This window comes from Lepidochelys olivacea, assembly GCF_965140295.1.
Source record: "Lepidochelys olivacea isolate rLepOli2 genome assembly, chromosome: 6".
NCBI lineage: Eukaryota > Metazoa > Chordata > Testudines > Cheloniidae > Lepidochelys > Lepidochelys olivacea.
Window position 1 is genome coordinate 56796453 of NC_140416.1, and position 20535 is coordinate 56816987.

General features: G+C 45.7%; 1 protein-coding gene across 8 annotated transcripts in view; it reads left to right on the plus strand.

Moving 5' to 3' along the window:
* The window catches only part of NR1H3 (nuclear receptor subfamily 1 group H member 3), a gene marked incomplete at its 5' end in the record, with an annotated part of 58764 nt that overhangs the window by 8595 nt on the left and 29634 nt on the right, over nt 1-20535 (plus strand). For 4 of the 8 annotated variants that reach the window (XM_084630935.1, XM_084630936.1, XM_084630940.1 and 1 more), the window contains one exon: nt 3518-3572. The exons of 2 other annotated variants lie outside the window; for them this stretch is intronic. Of the gene's footprint in view, nt 1-2344; nt 2398-3517; nt 3573-15855; nt 15971-20535 lie in introns of those variants that run through there. 2 more of the 8 variants (XM_084630934.1, XM_084630939.1) reach the window with 2 other exon arrangements.

Below are 20535 nucleotides of genomic sequence, written 5' to 3' on the forward strand. Positions count from 1 at the left end.
CTATAAAAAAACATAACAAATGGAAGAAAGGAGTCAATACTAATTAATATAATAAGAAACTAGAAATAGTGGAAAATTGATAAGGGAAGCAAAGGGACCCATTGAGAAATCTATGTTCCAATGGCATCAAGAACAATAAGGAGGAGTTTTTAAAGTATATTAGGAACAAAAAGAATCCTAACAATGGTATTGATACATTACTAGATGGAAATGGTAGAATGATTGATGATAATGCAGAACAGACACGTTCTATAAATATTTCTGTTCTGTATTTGGGGGAAAAAAACAAATAATGTCATACCATAAGATGATACTCTTCCTATTGCACTAGTATCTCAGGAGGATGTTAAACAGCAGCTACTAAAATTAGACATTTTTTTAAATCAGCAGGCCCAGATAACTTTCATCCAAGAAGTTTAAAAGAGTTGGCTTAAGATCTTGCTGGATCATTAATGTTGACTTTCAATAAATCTATGAACACTGGTGAAGTTTCAGAAGACTGAAAGAAGGCTAATGTGCCAATATTTAAAATGGTTAAATGGGATCACGTGGGTGATTATAGGCCTGTCAGTCTGATGTCAATTCTAGGCAAGATAATGGTGTGATTGATACGGGACTTGATTTAAAAAAGAGTTAATTGAGGGTAATATAATTAATGCAATATGGATTTATGGAAAATAGATCTTGTCAAAATTGATATCTTTTTTGATGAGATTACAAGTTTTGTTGATGAAGGTAATACTGTTGATATAATACACTTAGACCTTTTAAGGTGTTTAATTTGGTATTGCACAACATTTTAATTAAAAAATCAGAATATAAAATTAACATGACATACATTAAATGGATTAAAAACTGGCTGAGAGGTCTCAAAATACAGTTATAAATGGGGAATCCTCATAGAGCAGGTGTGTTTCTACTGGGGTCCCAGAAGGATGGGTTCTTGGCCCTACATTATTCAATATTTTTATCAGTGACCTGGAAGAAAACTTAAAATCACCACTGATGAAGTTAGCAGATGACACAAAAAATTGGGGAGTTTCAAATAATGAAGAGGACAAGTCACTGATACAGAGAGATATGGGTTGCTCAGTAAGCTGGGTGCAAGCAAACAATATGCATTTTAATACTGCTAAATGTAAATATATGCTTCTAGGAATGAAGAGCGCAGGCCATATTTATAGGATGGGGGACTATCCTGTGAAGCAATAACTCTGAAAAAGATTTGTGGGTCATGATGGTTAATCAGCTGAATTTGAGCTCCCAGTGCGACGCTGTGGCCAAAATGGCTAATGTGATCCTTGGGTGCATAAACAGGAATTTCGAGAAGGAGTAGAGAAGTTATTTTACCTCTGTATTTGGTACTGGTGTAACTACTGCTGGAATACTGTGTCCGGTTCAGTGTCCACAATTCAAAAAGAGGTTGATAAATTGTAGAGGGTTCAAAGAAGAGTCTTGAGAATGATTAAAGGATTAGAAAACATGCCTTATAAGTGGTAGATTCAATGAGCTCAAGAAAAGGTTAATGGGTTACTTATTTTCAGTCTATAAAACATCCACCTGAGGAACGAATATTTGATAATACACTCTTCAGTCTCACAGAGAAAAGTATAACATGATTCAATGGCTGGAAGTTGAAGCTAGATGAGTTTGGACTGAAAATAAAGTGTAAATTTTTTTGCTGCGAGGGTAATTAACCCTTGGAACAATTTACCCAGGGTTATGGTCAATTCTGCCTTGTTAACAGTTTTAAAGTCAAGATTGGATGTTTTTATAGGAATTATTTTGGTAAGTTCTGGGGTCTGTGTGATACAGGAGGTCAGACTAGATGATCACAGTGATCTCTTCTGGCCTTGGAATTGATTACTTTATAAACACCAGAGAGTGTGCTAAGAGGCATTTGGGTCCAGTTCCTTTTCTCTGCTGCCACTTCTGTAATAAGCCTCCAGGGATCCCTGCTGATTTCTTCAGTGGACTTCCAGGGGAGAGACAGACCCATCTGGCCCCTGTAGATCCCATGCAATAGAGAGGGTTAGATTTTCTGGGGACTCCGTTCTTCAGCCCCTGGCCAGTATCTTCCCAGAGAGAGATAGAAGGGGTCCTTGTTTTGATTCCTGTGGGTGTGCTCACACACACAAAAAGGGAATTCTTTCTTCTTAGTAGAGAAAAGCCAGTTCTCTGAATGAAAGTTAGGGGATAAAAATAATAAAATGTATATTTTAAAACAAACAAAATAGAGGATAGACCTTTTCAGGCAGAGTACAGAGTCCTGTGAAACTATGCTTAGGAGGTCTGGGGCTTCCCTAGACATGCTATAGCTATTTAACTCTCTGTGTGTTCCTAGGGAAGATACCATAATAGAAGAATGAGGATTTTCTGCCTCACCTAAAAGATTAGGTAAGGATCAGGCTGCTGCTGCGGGTCACAGTGCCCTAACCATCTGGCTGTTGTCTTTGGCTGCCACTGTGGATTGCAACACTTTAACGTCCAGGTTATTGTTCTTAGCTGCAGCTGCTGCAGGTTGCCATGCCTTGTCCTCGTCCCCATCTCCTCCCCTTGGCCATGGAGTGATGAGGCCATGGAGTGATGAGAGTTGGGGGAAGAGCCCAGATATGGAAGAACAAGCAGGCAGTAAGGAACATCTTGGCCCACCATCTGTTTCTTTCTAGTCCTCTCATCTCCATTTTATAAGGCCAGAAGGTTCCTCAGTGTGCTCCAGTCCAAGTTTAACCTCTCACTGTCAAAGATAAGTGTGGCTATATTCTGTGGTGGCCAGGGACTCATCATTTCTAACTGGGGAAATTTTTACTTGAAAGAATGTCCTCACTATACAGGCCCTTCACAGGCAGCTGACTCCAGGCAGGCATCACCTCAGCCCCCTCCCATTGGCATGAAAGGTCTCTGTCAACAGCAGCTCAAGAACAATAAAAATAAAAGTGTGAAATGTATTTGACATTCTTCACATGCTTTCACAGTCAATGCTAACATGGATGGTCAGTATTGCAAATATGATCCCCATCAACCTAAAAATCCCATAGTCTGTGGGCTTCTCTCTGAAAAAGATAGTGAGACACAAATTTGTTTCATGCACACATGTGGGGCCTTCATCATGGGCATATCAGTTTCCAGCTCTCTTAGTGATACAGTGGGAAACTTTATGGAAAGCTGAAACTATTTAGAATAATAGGATTATAAATCTACTTTTTCCTTTCTCCTGCCAGAGGCTGTAGAAAAGAATACAAATCATATGGCAAGATGAAGCTGTCCTTGGAGTAAAACAAGAGGGAGAATGCTATTTTTACAAGTGGTAGCTGGAACTAGGCTTGGCAAGCCAGTTAATGGCCTGGTCAAATAATGTCAAAATTGACCACTTATCATTTGGTTGTGGTCAAATATTCCAGCAAAAATGCCCTGATGTAGGTGGTGGCCTACCTTTTTGGTTGCATCTTGTTGCCATTCTTTCATTTTTTAATCGAAGAACGTCTTGTCAAACCAACCTAATTTCCTTCTTTGACAGGGTTCCTGGCCTACTGGATGAGGGGAAGCTGTAGATGTGATAGATCTTGATTCTGGTAAGGCTTTTGATACTGTCCCTCATGACGTTCTCATAAGAAATGTGAAGCAATATGCAGTGATGAGCTGCCAAAATCTTAACAACCGATTCCCTCCTCACCCCAAGAGGGGGTCATTGCCCCCTCACTGCCACCCCCCCCGGGACTCCTGCCCCATCCAGCCCGCCGCGTTCCTTGACGCCCCCCCGGGACCCCTGCCCCATCCACCCCCCTCCCCTGTCACCTGCTAGGGAGCGAGGTGGGGAGTCCCAGCGGTGCTTACTTGGGGCAGCTCCCAGGTAGCATCCGGCAGGTTCCTCTGGCTCCTAGGGGCGGGGGAGCGTAGCTGGGGGGGAGCAGGGGAAGTGGCCGCTCCCCCCACTGATCACATCAAAAGTGGCGCCTTAGGCGCCGACTCCACGGGGGACAACCGGTTCTAAAAAGGCTTCTAAATTTAACAACTGGCCAGAAGTGGCGCCTCAGGCACTGACTCCATGGGTGCTCCAGGGCTGGAGCACCCACGGGGAAAATTTGGTAGGTGCAAAGCACCCACTGGCAGCTCCCCACCCACACCCGGCTCACCTCAGCTCTGCCTCCTCCCCTGAACGTGCCGCCCCACTCTGCTTCTCCGCCCGCCCCCGCCCCTCCGCCCCCGGCTTCCTGCGAATCAGCTGTTCGCACGGGAAGCCTGGGAGGACTGAGAAACAGGTGGCGGCTTTGCGCTCAGGCCCAGGGTGGCAGAGGTGAGCTGGGGTGGGGAGCACTTTCCCTGTGCGCCCCCCGGGTTACCTGTTGTGGCGCAGGCGGCCCTCCTTGCGCCCCCTGCCCCCAGCTCACCTCCGCCTCTCTGGGCCTGAGTGTGAAGCCGCCGCTTGCTTCTCACCCCCACCCCCCGGCTGATTCGCAGGAAGCCGGGGTGGGGGGGCAGCAGAGAAGCGGAGCAGGGCAGTGAGTTCAGGGGAGGAGGCGGAGCGGAGGTGAGCTGGGGCTGGGGGCGGGACAGGGAGCTGCCGGTGGGTGCTCTGCAATATGTGGTGTATATGAAATTACAATAAGGTGGTTGGAAAATTGATCAAAAGACTGTACTCAAAGACTAGTTATTAATGGTTCAGAATCACACATCTACTGGTGGTCTGTAAGGGTCTGTCCTGGGTCTGACACTTCAATTTTTTAATTAATGTCTCGGCTAATGAAATGGAGAGTATGCTTATCACATTGGCATATGGTGCCACACTGGGAGGGTTGCTAGCACTTTGTAGGACGAGTAGAATTCCTAATGACCTTCTCAAATTGGAAAATTGATCTGAAATCCACAAGATGAAATTCAGTAAAGATAAGTGCAAAGCACTACACTTAGGAAGGAGAAATCAAATGGGGAATAACTAGGTAGGCAGTAGTACTGCTGAAAAGGATCAGGGGGTTATAGTGGATCAGAAATTTTATGAGTCAGCCATGGGATGTAGTTGCTAAAAAGACCAATATTATTCTGGGGTGTATAAACAGGAGTGTTGTATGTAAAAAATGGTAGATAATTATCCCCCTCTACTTGTCACTGGTGAGGCCTCATTTGGAGTTAGTGTCCAGTTTTGGGCTCCATACTTTAAGAAAGATGTGGACAAATTAGAGAGTTCGGAGGAGAGCAACAAAAAAATAAAAGATTTAGAAAACCTGACCTATGAGGAAAAGTAAAAAAACACTTGGCACGTTTAGTCTTGAGAAAAGAAAACTAAGGGGACCCCTGATAAGTCTACAGTTATGTTGAGGGCTGTTATACAGAGGATTCTGATCAATTGTTTTCCATGTCAGCTGAAGATGGGACTAGAAGTAATGGGCTTAATCTGCAGCAAGGGCGATTTATGTTGGATATTAGGAAAACACTTCCTAATTCTGAGGATAGTAAAGCTCTGGAATAGGCTTCCAGGGGAGGTTGTGGAATCCCAATCATTGGAGGTGTTTAAGAACAGGTTGGACAAATACCTGTGTCAAGGTTCCTTCCCCACTCTGAACTCTAGGGTACAGATGTGGGGACCTGCATGAAAACCTCCTAAACTTATTTTTACCAGCTTAGGTTAAAACTTCCCCAAGGTACAAACTATTTTACCTTTTGCCCTTGTACTTTTATCCCTGCCACCACCAAGTGTCTAACAGTTATATAACCGGGAAAGAGCCCGCTTGGAAACGTCTTTTCCCCCAAAATCCTCCCCAAACCCTACACCCCCTTTCCTGGGGAAGGCTTGATAAAAATCCTCACCAATTTACATAGGTGAACACAGACCCAAACCCTTGGATCTTAAGAACAATGAAAAAGCAGTCAGGTTCTTAAAAGAAGAATTTTAACAGAAGAAAAAGTAAAAGAATCACCTCTATAAAATCAGGATGGTAAATACCTTACAGGGTAATTAGATTCAAAACATAGAGAATCCCTCTAGGCCAAACCTTAAGTTACAGAAAGACACACAAACAAGAATATCCATTCCATTCAGCACAGCTTATTTTCTCAGCCATTTAAAGAAAACAGAATCTAACGCATATCTAGCTAGATTACTTACTAAGTTCTAAGACTCCATTCCTGTTCTGTCCCCGGCAAAAGCATCTCACACACACACAGAGAGCCTTTGTTTCTCCCTCCCTCCAGTTTTTGAAAATATCTTGTCTCCTCATTGGTCATTTTGGTCAGGTGCCAGCAAGGTTATCCTAGTTTCTTAACCCTTTACAGGTGAAAGGGTTTTTCCTCTGGCCAGGAGGGATTTTAAAGGTGTTTACCCTTCCCTTTATATTTATGACAACCTGTCAGGGATGGTCTAGTATTTAAATCTAATAAATTAGTGCTTCAAAATATTTGATCATTTTTTATGTTATTTGGCAATCTTTGACCAATATTTGACCAGGAAATTCACCAGTTATTTTTGGACCTGTGAAATGCCCAACCTAGCTGGAACAAATTCAGGATACTGGGTGAGTCAGTAGCTGCTCTTGTCCCAGAGCTATCTGCAAGACTCTCAAGGAGCCTTATCTGGAGTTAGACTCCAAGTGATGCTAGACTTTCAATTTGTGAGGAAATGGCTATCTTCTGATGTCTCCATCTCACTGAGGGGGTCTGCAATTGCAAAAACCAATCCTCCAAACAGTACCAGATAGTATCCAAAATGGATACGTGGATGAAGTGATTATTCCTATGGACTCCAGAAAAACATCAACAAGTAGAACTTAGTACAGTGTAGTGGTTGAAGTAAAATGCGTGGTTTAATTACCACATTAAGCCAATGAAGCATAATCTTGGATTTCCTCCAGACGTGTTGTAATGTGGTTGTATGAGAGTGCCCAAGCAAATGATCAAGTCTCTGAACTATAATGTTCTCGGTATGGTCAAGAAAAGGAAGTTTTGTACAAATTATGTTAAATGTCTTCTTAGGGTAAACTACTGTGATGTCAGCCCCACAAGGTTATAGAGCCTGACTCTGGAACGTCATTCTGATTCTTGCAGTCTTACCCAAATGGAATCCCTGTGGCAGATATGATATCACACTTCTTTTGCATTAAATAGATTTCCTAATAGCTATTACCACCAATCAGACGAGTTTTAGAAGTAGATAGCTTTCTTTGGTGGGATCCAGTATTGTACCTTTAATTCAGACAAGTAGCCTTTAAAACTGTTATAGCATTCATTTCCAAGTAAAATTCAAGAAATACTTTTCCTTCTGTTAAGCATCAAATCCAGTCTTTAGGAACATTGGCAATCTTAGGTCAGGGAAGTTGTGTCTCCTGTAATGAGATCTGCTAGGTAGCCACATGGCCATCAAGACATACATTCTCCAAAACACTATATATTGGACATTCAGACTTTAACCTTTGTTAATTTTCAGCAGGTTTTCTCCACACCTTAATGCCCAGAGAAGAATAGAGGATAATATAATGTATTATGGATGTCTATATTTAAAGGATGATCTTACTTCCTACTCTGGAGACATACCACTGTGAAAATCCCATTGCAATGAATCTGTGGACCTTAGCAGGATGAAGAATAGGAAAATTTCCTTTCTTCAAGTAATAAGTTTCACAGATCCAGTCCACTCTGAATACAAAAGGATCATCCAGAAAATTGGCATTAAAAGATTCAGTTTATTTCATTAGGGGAAACTATAATTGTATTTTCTTCAAAATATGTTTAGCACAATCTGTACTTTGGGAAAACAGAACTATGTCATTCTGGCTGTGGAAGTTGTCTCAACTGAAGGGAAGTTCAGGCAGTGGGGCATTCCTCTGCTGCGTGTGACTGACCTTTCTGGTTCTGCACCCCAGCTGCGAGCAGGCTTAAGAACCTATTGTAATGGATCTGTGGACATTATTACTCAAAAAAAAAATTTTTTTTTTACCTAAATACAGGTAAATTTCCCTGTTGTTTTGATCCCATGATGTAGTTGTTCTCAGTTTATTTGATCCTCAGATCAGTTCTTCCGCTAATACGTAAATGTGAGATTTGAGCTCATTTTGGCTGGAATTCCAGAAGGACTGATACATGTAATGTTATTGACCCTGTGGCCCATGCTGGACTGGATTGTGTTAAGGATGGGGCATTTGGAGGCACCTAAATCTACTGAGTATTTGGAGACTTCCTGTTGGAATGGGGGGCTCTTGCTTCCCATCTGATGGGTGTGCTCTGAGTGCAGCCCTTTCACTGGCTGGCCCAGAATCAGCAGACTGTGCCTGACTCCAGGACTGTTTTCCAGCTGAGCATTTGTGGTGATGTCAGAGGCTGTGAGAAGGGACAATGCTTGGCAGCACAAAGTCTGCAGAAAGTTCAACTCCACATTTGGACTAATGCCTCAGAGGGAATTAGATCTACACATGCACTCTGTTACACAGACTGTCACACGCCCTCTCACATGCTCTCTTGCTGTCACACAGATCCTCTCTCATTTGCACAGACCTTTTAATCCATCCCACCCATTATTTTTCATTCTGCAGCTTTACAGAAGATTTTCGGCTTCCTTACAAACTGTTGCAGCACATGGAGTTTCTTCTTTTCTTCAGTGTTTAATTGAATTTGGCCCAAATAGAAGAAGTGCAGTGGTCATGCTGACTAGAGCCAGGCAAAATATGGCCAAATGTTGTGCAGGCATCCCTCACACAGAGCTCCTAAAGTCCTTGCTCCTGACATGCTGTGAACCCCATCCACTATTTCAGTCCTTCCCCCCTGCACCTTCACATCTCTGTTGATACCCCTAAATACTTCCTGGTATCACCTGATAATCCAGTTCTGGGTTCCCTAATCCAGCTTTACTGCTGCACCTCAGTCTTGACCCTAGTGTTCCATTATCTTAAATGTAAAGACAGTAAATCCTGCCGAAGTATTTGGGTTTTGGACATATGGGGACTAGACTGAGATATTCAATATCAATAGTTGAGCTCATTTATTTTGAAGTGACTATCTAGTGAATTAAGACCCCGGTCCCAGTATCTAATTTATGTTTTTATGTAGGCAATGTACTATGGTATCATCCTTCCTTCCTGGCCACTGTATGCAGATAGGCTGTTACTGCTGTTAATGGAAATAAAAACATTTCTCTGCTGGTCTTTGGAATCCTCATGATTTTCCTGCCCATTTCTCAACCCAGTACCAAATCTCTCTCCTCCTTTATTATTATTATAATTTATTTATTTGTATTGCAACAGAACCAGCAGGCATCAGTCAGGGCCCCATTGCGTTCGGGGCTAGACAGACATACTGTAAAGAGTCCATGCTCCCAAGAGCATACAGTTTAGGTCAGTGGTTTTCCAACTTTTTTTCTGGCGACCCAGTTGAAGAAAATTTTTGATGCCTGCGACCCAGTGGAGCTGGGGATGAGGGGTTTGGGGTGTAGGAGGGGCTCAAGGCTGGGACAGAGGCTTGGGGTGCGGGGATGAGGGCTGCAGGATGGGGCCAAAAATGAGAAGTTCAGAGTTTGGGAGGGGGCTCTGGGCTGGGGCAGAGGGTTGGGGTGTGGGATAGGGTCAGGGTTCTGGGCTGCAGGGTGCAGGTTCTGAGGTGGGGCCAGGGATGAGGGGTTTGCGGTGCAGGAGGGGGCTCCAGGATTGGGGGGGGGCTCAGGGCTGGGGCAGGGGATTGGGGCATGGGCTTACTTCTGGCGGCTCCCAGTCAGCAGCGCAGCCGAGGTACAGAGGCAAGCTTCCCATCTGTCCTGGTACCGCAGTCAGCGCTATGCCCTGGAAGCGGCCAGCAGCAGGTCCGGCTCCTAGGTGGAGGTGTGCAAGTGGCTCCACGTGGCTGTCACCCGCAGGCACCCCCCCTCAGCTCCCATTGGCCGGGAAGCAGCCAATGGGAGTGCGGAGCCGGTGTTCAGGGTGGGGGCAATGCGCAGATCCCCATGGCCTCCCCTGTCTAGGAGCCAGACCTGCTGCTGGCTGCTTCCAGGGCACAGCGCAGTGTCGCAGCCTGCCTTAGCTGGGCAGCACCATCGACAGGACTTTTAACGGCCTGGTCAGCGGTGCTCATCAGAGCTGCCATGATCCAGTCCCTTCCATTCTGAGTTGTGACCCACGGTTTGAAAACCACGGATCTAAGTTATGGCAAGATGCAACAAGTTGATGAAACAGACAGTAGAAGAGAGAGAGAGAGGGAGGATGACTTAGCAAAAAAAAGAAGTATATTATTTTCCAATAAGCATTACTGTCACTCTCTCTTATTCCCCATCCCTCTCTTCTGTTTTCCTCCTATTTCTTATCCCCTGGTGTGGCAGGGCAGGGGTAAACCCCTTTAAGGCCCTGCCAAAATGCTGGCTGCAGCCTGCTCTCTGGCCAGGAGGCCAGGGGTAGAGACACAGGGATTCAGCAGAGAGCCCAGCTGCAAGCCCTAATGAGGGCTGGCTCAGAGGAACATGCTGAGCTAAGTACTGACAGCTGGGCTGAGGCACAAGAGGGCTATAAAAGCCCCAGGCAAACCTCAGTGAGTAAGCTATCCTGGGAGGAGATGGGATGGTGGTATTGCTGTCTCCTTACCAAAGAAGGATGCCTCAAAAGCCAGAAGACCCTGGGGAGGGTCTGTGGGGCACTAGCTGTTGGGAGATCTAGGAACTGCACAAACACTGTAAATAAAGACACTTGGGTGATCCAGCAGAAGAAGGCATGGAAGATTCTTTATTATACCAGCCTAGACACCGGGCGCAGGCTCAAGAGGGAGGAAGCCTGCAGAGACCCTGTGACACCTGGGCACCAGAAGTTGCCCAGTTTTGTGGAAATTAGAGTGGCAACAGGCCTGTTTGACAGAGAGAAATCTAGATTTGGGAGTCTTATGGGGATCCAGGAAGTGGGCAGGCAAAGCCCGCCTACTGCTAAAGGATCCCCCCCAGCCTAAGGGGTGGGGAGTCCACAAGACCTGGAAAACCAAATAATTAGGGGGGACAACTAATGAACAACAGGGACAGGAGTGCGGTCAAGGGGTCAAACAAAGGGAACCTGATGGGGACACCGAGCAGAGAACCCCGGACAGCGCCCACTGCTCCTCAAAGGCATCAAGGGAGTCAGTGGACGCCGCCCAGAGGAACTCTGCCCGGAGGCGTGAACGAACAGAGGATCGGAAATAGGCCCCACAGTCACAGGAGACTCCATCGGCCAACCTCCTCACCCTGGTTTTATAGATGGCCACTTTAGCCAGGGCCAGGAGGAGGTTGACCAGGAGGTCCTGCGACTTAGTGGGGCCAAAATCTTCCTGGATCCCAATAAGACTCCCAAACCTAGATTTCTCTCTGTCAAACAGGCCTGTTGCAACCAAAATCTTAACAAAATATTCGTGAGGAGCCGGAATAGGGGCTGCAGCCTGGCGCACTCCAGATAGATGTGCACCAGGGTTTCCCTCATGCCGCAAAAGAGGCAGGTGTCCGGGATTGGGGTGTAGGATTGAGAGTCGGAGGCAGTGGTCATGATAGTGGTCTCTCCTACCTTCTAGGACTTTTCAGCTTGGAAAAAGTCTCCTTTTTTCCAAGCTGAAAAGTCCTAGCCTCTTTAATCTCTCCTCACACTGGACCCATTCCAAACCCCTAATCATTTTAGTTGCCCTTCTCTGAACCTTTTCTAATGCCAGTATATCTTTTTTGAGATGAGGGGACCACATCTGTACGCAGTATTCAAGATGTGAGCGTACCAAGGATTTATACAAGGGCAATAAGATATTCTCTGTCTTATTCTCTATCCCTTTTTAAATGATTCCTAACATCCTGTTTACTTTTTTGACTGCCGCTACGCACTGCGTGGATGTCTTCAGAGAACTATCCATGATGACTCCAATATCTCTCTCCTGATTTGTTGTAGCTAAATTAGCCCCCATCATATTGTATGTATAGTTGGGGTTATTTCTTCCAATGTGCATTACTTTACATTTATCCACATTAAATTTCATTTGACATTTTGTTGCCCAATCATTTAGTTTTGTGAGATCTTTTTGAAGTTCTTCACAGTCTGCTTTGGTCTTAACTATCTTGAGTAGTTTAGTGTCGTCTGCAAACTTTGCCACCTCATTGTTTACCCCTTTCTCCAAATCATTTATGAATAAGTTGAATAGGATTGATCCTAGGACTGACCCTTGGGGAACCCCACTAGTTACCCCCAGAGGTGAAAGTAACTTAAAGTACTTACCAGTACTCCGGAGTCTTGAGTGGGGGGGCAGGGGCGTGGCCTCGACCAGAAGAGGCGGGGCCTTTAAATACCTGGGCCCTTTAAATCAAGATTTAAACGCCCCAGGGCTGCGGCTGGGAGCCCCAGGGCCTTTAAATCACCCCTGGAGCTACCAGCTGCAGAGGCAGCTGGGAGCCCCAGGGCTCAGGGGCAATTTGAAGGACCCTGGGCTCTGGCCACCGCTACCTCAGTGGAGCTTGGGCGCTTTAAATCATCGCTGGAGCCCTGCCACCACTACCCCAGGGCTCTGGCAGTGGGGCTTGGGGGGTGTTTTAAAGGGCCCAGGGCTCCCTGCAGCGGCTGGAGCCCCTGGCTGTTTAAATCACTGCTGGAGCCCTGCCGTCGCTACCCCGGGGCTCCGGCAGCAGGGCTCGGACGGTGCTTTAAAGGGCCCAGGGCTCCCTGCAGCGGCTGAAGCCCCGGACCCTTTAAAGCACTGCCCGAGCCCCACTGCCAGAGCCCCTGGGGTAGTGGGGGCAGGGCTCTGGTGGCACTTTAAAGGGCCCGGAGCTCCGGCCGCTGCGAGGAGCCCCGGGCCATTTAAAGCGCCAGCCTGGGGAAGCCGGTCTGGTCCAGCATGGTGTACTGGCTCTTGCCGGTACGCCGTACCAGACCATACTGGCTTACTTTTACCTCTGGTTACCCCTCTCCATTTACCATTTAGTCGTACCCTTTGTTTCCTGTCTTTTAACCAGTTCTCAATCCATGAAAGGATCCTCCCTCTTATCCCATGGCAACTTAATTTACATAAGAGCCTTTGGTGAGGGACCTTGTCTAAGGCTTTCTGGAAATCTAAATACACTATGTCCACTGGATCCCCCTTATCCACATGTTTGTTGACCCCTTCAAAGAACTCTAATAGATTAGTAAGACATGATTTCCCTTTACAGAAACCATGTTGACTTTTGCCCAATAATTTATGTTCTTCTATGTGTCTGACAATTTTATTCTTTACCGTTGTTTCAACTAATTTTCCTGGTACTTACGCTAGACTTACCAGTCTGTAATTGCCAGGATCATCTCTAGAGCCCTTTTTAAATATTGGCGTTACATTAGCTATCTTCCAGTCATTGGGTACAGAAACTGATTTAAAGGACAGGTTACAAACCATAGTTAATAGTTCTGCAATTTCACATTTGAGTTCTTTCAGAACTCTTGGGTGAATGCCATCTGGTCCCGGTGACTTGTTACTGTTAAGTTTATCAATTAATTCCAAAACCTCCTCTAACGACACTTCAATCTGTGACAATTCCACAGATTTGTCCCCTACAAAGGACGGCTCAGGTTTGGGAATCTCCCTAACATCCTCAGCCGTGAAGACTGAAGCAAAGAATTAATTTAGTTTCTCCACAATGACTTTATCGTATTTAAGTGCTCCTTTTGTATCTTGATTGTCCAGGGGCCCCACAGGTTGTTTAGCAGGCTTCCTGCTTCTGATGTACTTAAAAAACATTTTGTTATTACCTTCTGAGTTTTTGACTATCTGTTCTTCAAACTCCTTTTTTGGCTTTTCTTATTATATTTTTACACTTAATTTGGCAGTGTTTATGCTCCTTTCTATTTACCTCACTAGGATTTTACTTCCACTTTTTAAAAGATTCCTTTTTATCTCTCACTGCTTCTTTTACATGGTTGTTAAGCAACGGTGGCTCTTTTTTTAGTTATTTTACTGTGTTTTTTAATTTGGGGTATACAGTTAGTCTGGGGCCTTGTCTACACTAGAAAAGTATAGCTATATCAACAAATTCTCCTAGTGGAGACTCAGTAAAGCAATGGGGCATGCAAATTCTCTCTCTCTGCTGACATTTGGTAGAATTTAAAAGAAAACTGAGGCAGGGACTAGTTCTCATTTTCAGCCTTCAGATTGAGTTATCAACTCAGCCAGGTTGAGCTATCACTGCACCTAGAAGGTTTAAGTGCAGATCAGCAACTTGTCTGGTGAGCTGCAAGCTTCTCAGCTTTAGTTCCTCAGACCAGGGTTTTGGTTGTATCAGGCTGTTTCCCAGTAGAATTTTTCTGTAGGCTTCCTAGGCCTGGTCTACACTTAAAAGTTTTACTGGCACAGATATGTCAAGAGTGTGGAAAAAAATCACACAGACCTCCAACCAACATAGTTATGACAGTTATACCAACAAAACGTTTTGTTCCCAGTATAGTTTTTTTGTTCAGGGAACCAATATAAACTATACTGGCAAAATAAATCTTTTGCTGTCTAAGCTGTGTCTCCACTAGGAGGATTTGTTGATATAGCTATACTTTTCTAGTGTAGACAAGGCCCAGACTAAACACCCCTCCTCTGCTCCCCTACACAAGCAGCTGAGCAGACCTGTCTTTGTTTTCCTGTTGGAAAGAGGGGTGTTTGTTGGTGTGTTTTTCTCTGCTTCTCCTCCTGGATGAGATGGGATTTTTCCTGTTTGAAGTCCCTGTCAAAGTCAAAGCCACTTTGTGTTTCCTGCCATCCAAAAATTGGTACTGATAGTGAAGTCAAACTGATGCTGAGCTGAAGTCAAAGCCAAGCTCCCAGGGTTGCTGCAGTTCAGTTTCAAAATAGCAGGCTCTGCTGCTGTTCTCCCATGCAGGTGCTGCAGGGACCTATATAGCTTCTAAGCAGCAGCTGGACTCTGTCACCCAATTGGGATTATGTCTTCGGGAGCCATTCCTCTTGTGGAGATAGGGATGATGAGGGGTGACTGCCATTCCATCACTTGTGTGTTGTGGTTTGAGGGGGGGAAGGAGGGGAGGGGATCATCATGATAACATCTTCCTTCCTGAATCCCATACATGTCTTGATTTCTGCTTTCCCTGAGGTCGTATATGCTCTAGATTTGCCTGAGGCTCAGAACCCAACATTATGGGTACAGTATAAAATCCCAGTTAGAATAGAATAGTCTGGAGTTGAGTTAGGGCTTGTCTACACAAACATTTAGTTTGTGGCAAGCTGGGGTGTGAATCTACCTTGTGTTAACCCGCTGCGCACTAACTGTTCACGTGGACCCTTCTGATGCACACTTAACAGTTCCTCAGTGCACTTTGATCTAGTCCTGTTTCAAAGTGGGGGTAGATCATAGCACACCAAGGAACTTTTAGTGCATGTCAGCAGGGTCCACGTGGACAATTAGTGCATGGCAAGCTATTGAGGGATTGATTGATACCACAGGTTGCTGTGAACTAAATGTTCATGTAGAAAAGCTCTGAGGCAGCCATTGTCCAGATCTAGATTGACCTCTCTGCCAGAGGCTAGCAAGGTTTGGGCAGATGACACCATGAGAAACTCCATACCAGTAATTGTGACTGTATGAAATCCCGACACCATTCCCCAACTCACCCCCAAACTCTGAGCCACAGGGAACAAATCAGCCTTTCTCGTCATCACTCATTCAGGGGAGCTGGCATTTACAGGCAAACAGGAAAAGAGGCCAAAGGGAGCCCTGCGTACAGTGTGAATGAACTGGAGTAACCCCTTCTCCTTTCTCCTTCTCTCAGTTACAGGACCAAGGGCATCCGGCAGCCCACAGGGAGGGAGGGAAGGAGCAGAAAAGCACAGCCCATTCTGAGAACTCACAGGCCTGAAAGTACTCACACTCACTCACACTCTCTCTCTCTGCTTGTGCTGCTGCGGGCTCTTCAGGCCTCCCAGGCTCTGGGTGGGAGATCACTGTCAGGGCAAAGGCAAAACCTCAGCCATTGGCACTGAAGGAAAAAAGGAACTAACAAGAGAGACAGGCAGGAGGGAGGCTTTGCTGCAGGACCAGGTAGGTGAGCTGGAGGGCTGCTTGTAGGGCAGTTATTGGGTGGCTTAGGGGTTTTTTTATTTTGGGGACTTTGTGGGCTCTGGTGTGAGATTGGAGTTGGCCACATCTGAATCCAGTCTGCTTTGGGACTTGGAAATGAGCATTCCTAGCACAGAGATGCCCATGGTCTCTCCTGGAAGGGAACAATCCCCTGTTCACTGAAGGATTTAGGACAATGTGAGATATTATGGTCAGGGGGACACCTGCAAGGGTAGAAGCGCAGGAGCTGCCAGAAGTGAGGCTGTGCACTGAAGTAGAGTAGAGAAAAGTCTCCAGGTCTGATCCTGGCCTGGCCTGGATTATTATACATTAACTCCTCACTTAAAGTCGTCCAGGTTAACATTGTTTCGTTGTTACATTGCTGATCAATTAGGGAACATGCTTGTTTAAAGTTGTGGAATGCTCCCTTATAACGTTGTTAGCAACCCGTTGCAGCTAGCTGATGGGGGCTTGGAACCAGGGTAGACCGGCAGCCCCCCATCAGCTCCCCGTTGCCCTAAATTCCCTGTGCGGCAGTAGGCTATCAGTTGCCAGCAGTTCAGCTGTCCCTCCCCCACTGCCGTGTGCTGCTCCTGCCCTCTGCCTTGGAGCTGCTCTCTGGAGCCTCCTGCTTGCTGTGTGTGTGGGGGGGGGGGGGAAAGAGCGGGGCTAATGTCAGGGTGTGCTCCTGCTCCTGCAGCCCGCTTACCCCATATCTCCATGGGGCGGGGGGGATGGGGATGGGGATGAGGATGGGGATGGGACACGACAGGGCTCAGGATGGAGGAAGCTTCCTGGCAGCAGCTTCTGTCTCAACTTGCTGATCTACTTAAAAAGGCAGTGTACTTAGTGCGGTCAGCATACTTAAAAGGGCAATGCGCATCTCTCTCTCTCTCTCTCCCACACAGTGTGTGTCTCTGTCTGCCATGCTGTCTCCCCTCCCTCCATTTGTGCTGCCTTGTAGACTGTGAGGCTACATTAACAACAGTGGGTTAACCTTTGAGGGCTCAGCTGATTGCTAGTTCATCATTTAGCAGTAAGGCATTCCCTGGGAAATATCCATCTCTCTGACTCAACCCCCTGAACCAAGCTTCACAATCATCAGCCCTGTGTACCAGTATTAAATTGTTTGTTTAAAACTTATACTGCGTGTGTGTGTGTATATATAATATAGTCTTTTGTCTGGTGGAAAAAAAATTTCCCTGGAACCTAACCCCCTCCCCCCCATTTACATTAATTCTTATGGGGAAATTGAATTTGCTTAACATCGTTTCGCTTAAAGTCACAAATTTTCAGGAACATAACTACAACGTTAAGTGAGGAGTTAATGTATTTATTATTTGTATTGTGGTAGTGTCTAGAGGTCCCGGCCCGTTTGTTTTAGGCCCTGTGCAAACATAACAAAGAGACAGTCCCATCTCTGTTACTTCAGTTCTGTATTTCTTCCTGCCTGGGATAAAATTAAATTGTTTGAAGCCTGTTCTCATTGCCCCTTTATAATCATATAAGAAACATGCCAGGGGCATCTCACTCACACCAACTCAGTAGAGAGGTATTGGTAAATATCTTGGGACTTCTCTTCAGTCGTGGCAAAATGCAGTGGCCAGACCAGTTTGTGGAAGTTCAGAGGAATAACCTGACTCTCCCTTTGACCGTCCCATTCTTCCCCTGCTTTGCTTTGTGATCCAGGATAGGCTGCTGCATTTGACAGAGGCTGGAGGAGAGGTTGCATCTGTACCAGGCTTTTGGGAAGCCGTGGGCAGTGTTTTGCATCATCAACATTAAAGGCAGGAATGAATCCCATGTGTTCATCTAGTTCACACCTACTATCTCTCTGTAGGATTAGTCCCTAGAGGGAAAGTTCCAGGACTTTAGCGAGTCTGCTTTTCAGTGTCCTAAGTAATGAGGCTTCTCCACTTTCCTTGAGTGATTACTCCATAGTCTAGTAGATCTTACCATTAAGATGTTTTTTCCCCCTGATATTCAGCTTAAATTTCCCCTTCTTAGTTTCATCTCACTTATCCTATCTTCCACCCTAAGTAAGTCCTCCTTTCCTTGGTATTTACATTCCTCAGGTACTTGTACACTGTTATATCTCCCTGCCCCCCTCCAGTCCTCCATAAGACAAGTTATATTTAGTTGTTTCAGTCTCTTTCTTCTGTTGCTTTTCTCTGTACTCCCTCTAGTTTGTGGACATCTTTCTGGTACTGAGATGTCAAAACTGCTACATTATTTTAGATGGAGTCTCCTGAAAGCTGTATAGGGAGACACTATTCTCTGTTCGCTCCAGGACCTTAGGCGTAGACCCAGAGCTGATCTCTGTTTTCCCAGAACTGTACAGAGAGGGGCTATCCCCCTGCTCGATGAATGTTTAGACACTGCAAAACTGAATTGCCTTTTATGCTATCCTGTTGCATTGCGAGCACCTATCTAGTGTGCAGTCCACTATCACTAGGCATCACTGCTTCCCAGGTTTTCCCCTCCCATCATGGATCTTGGTTTTGAGTTATTTTTCCCCTGAAGTACAAGCTGTGTTTCCCCAGGCTGAGTCTCACTTTATTTTCTGCCTGTGTGTCTAATTTCTCTAGGTCTCTTTGGGTTATTTCTCTCTCCTGACAGGGTGCTAGCAATTCCTTCCAGTTTAGCATGACCTATGCCTGTCATTAACATACTCTTTACCTTCTTAACAGATACTTGCTGATGATATTAAATCAGACCAATCTTAACACTGGTTTCACCAGCAGAGCCTGAGAAAAGAGTGCTGTAGAGACGAGGAGGAACGAGCAAGCCAGTGAGAGCTGGAAAGAACCTCTTGCTTCCAGAGACCTGCTCAGAGGAAGTACTAAGGCCTTTTAGGAAGTTTGTGAAAATCTGCTAGATAGTATAAAAGAGAAGGTGCTCATTAGAGCACCAGATCCCTGGACAACATCCACTCTTCTGATGGAAGAGAATGGGTCTGTCTGTGTATGTTTTTATGCTGTCCTATCACAATGCAAGCTCCTACATAGTGCTGTAACACTTACTCTGTGGGACTCTACTAGATCCAGACCCCAACCCAATGCTTTGTTTTTTATTTCAGCCAATTGGACCTGAAGCCAGTTTTCTGCAAACATGACAGTGTCATAGCTGAGCCATTGTAAATTAAGATTTCAGAAAACTTTTTGTGGGATACTGTGGGCCCAGCTTTCAAAGAGAGGATCAAATTGGCTCTTTGATGCCCAAATGTGTATTTTACAAGTTTGAACCCATTTAGGAGCCTAAATACAAAATTTGGGCACATGTCTTAAGTATCTACATTTGAAACCTAGGACTGTCTATCAAATGCACTTGTTCACTTGGTCATATTCACAAAGGCTCCTGTGCTGTTATACAGGAGTATGCATAAAGGCATAATTCCACTGACACATATGGGGAGACATGTGCTTGTGAGCACAGTCACATTAACACATGGACGCACACACAAGTACAGTTTCTCTGACAGAGAGTGTCCATGCACACGGGAGTGCACACAGGTGAGAAGCATACAGGCATATTTATGCTAACAGTCATATGGATGGTTTCACATATATGCCCCAGGCATACAGGCGCAATCCCTCCGTCACACACATGCACACCCATTCTTTCAGCAGGTGGCTGGCTAATGCTGCAGTGACATCGTGTTCTGGTCAGCATCCCATGTTTTGTACCACCCCACAAATTTTCACAAACTTCCTAAAAGGCTTCAGCATGTCCTCTGAGCATCTGTTACTGGGGGAGGAAGAGGCTGTTCCAACTCTTGCTGGCTCTTGTCTCTCATTCCTTCTGTGGTCTACAGCACACTTTTCCTAGGCTCTCTTTAGGGGAACACATGCCTGGAACAGGGACTGTATGTAAAAAGCTGATTTGTATTTTCTGAGGAAGGCTTGTGGCACCTGAGGCTCAGGGCTTCTCCCAGAATGCATTGGTCCTTCCAGGAAGGCCAAGGGAGTTAGTGGGATTGGGGGTGAGAGAAAGGCAGTCATACCTAGCAGGGTAGAAGTCATTGTGACTACTTCTGGGCTACTTGGCTTATTGTGCACAAACTGCACTCTACGCAAGGTCATCTCCTTTACTTGTATCTTTTGTAGCTAGGGGACAGAATTTAGACATATTCCAGGCAGCTGTGACTGTTGATTACTGATCAGATGGAAGATTTCCAGAATGAATGGAGGGGAAGTTCTCTTGGGAATTGGAATGGGACTGTTGCCTGTTGGATGGGGTGGGAGCTCAGGCTGTGGGGGTTAGTCCCTGTGGAGGAACAGATAAGAGCCCTGGCTGTATAGAGAGTTTTTGTGTGAGACAGGAGTGGAGCCCTTGCCGTGGGAGTGGGAATGCTGGCTGCAGGGGTTCTGTGGGAATGAGGGTGGGAGCACTCACTGCAGCGGACAAGGCTGAATGCTGTGGCTTGTATCATGATAGTTTATGGGTATTTTGCCTACAGTTTGAAACACAAGGGTTACCAAAGTGCTGAACTTGGGACTTTCGGTCTCTGAGTTGTTCAGCTGTCTCCAGGAGGGGTGGGGGGGAAG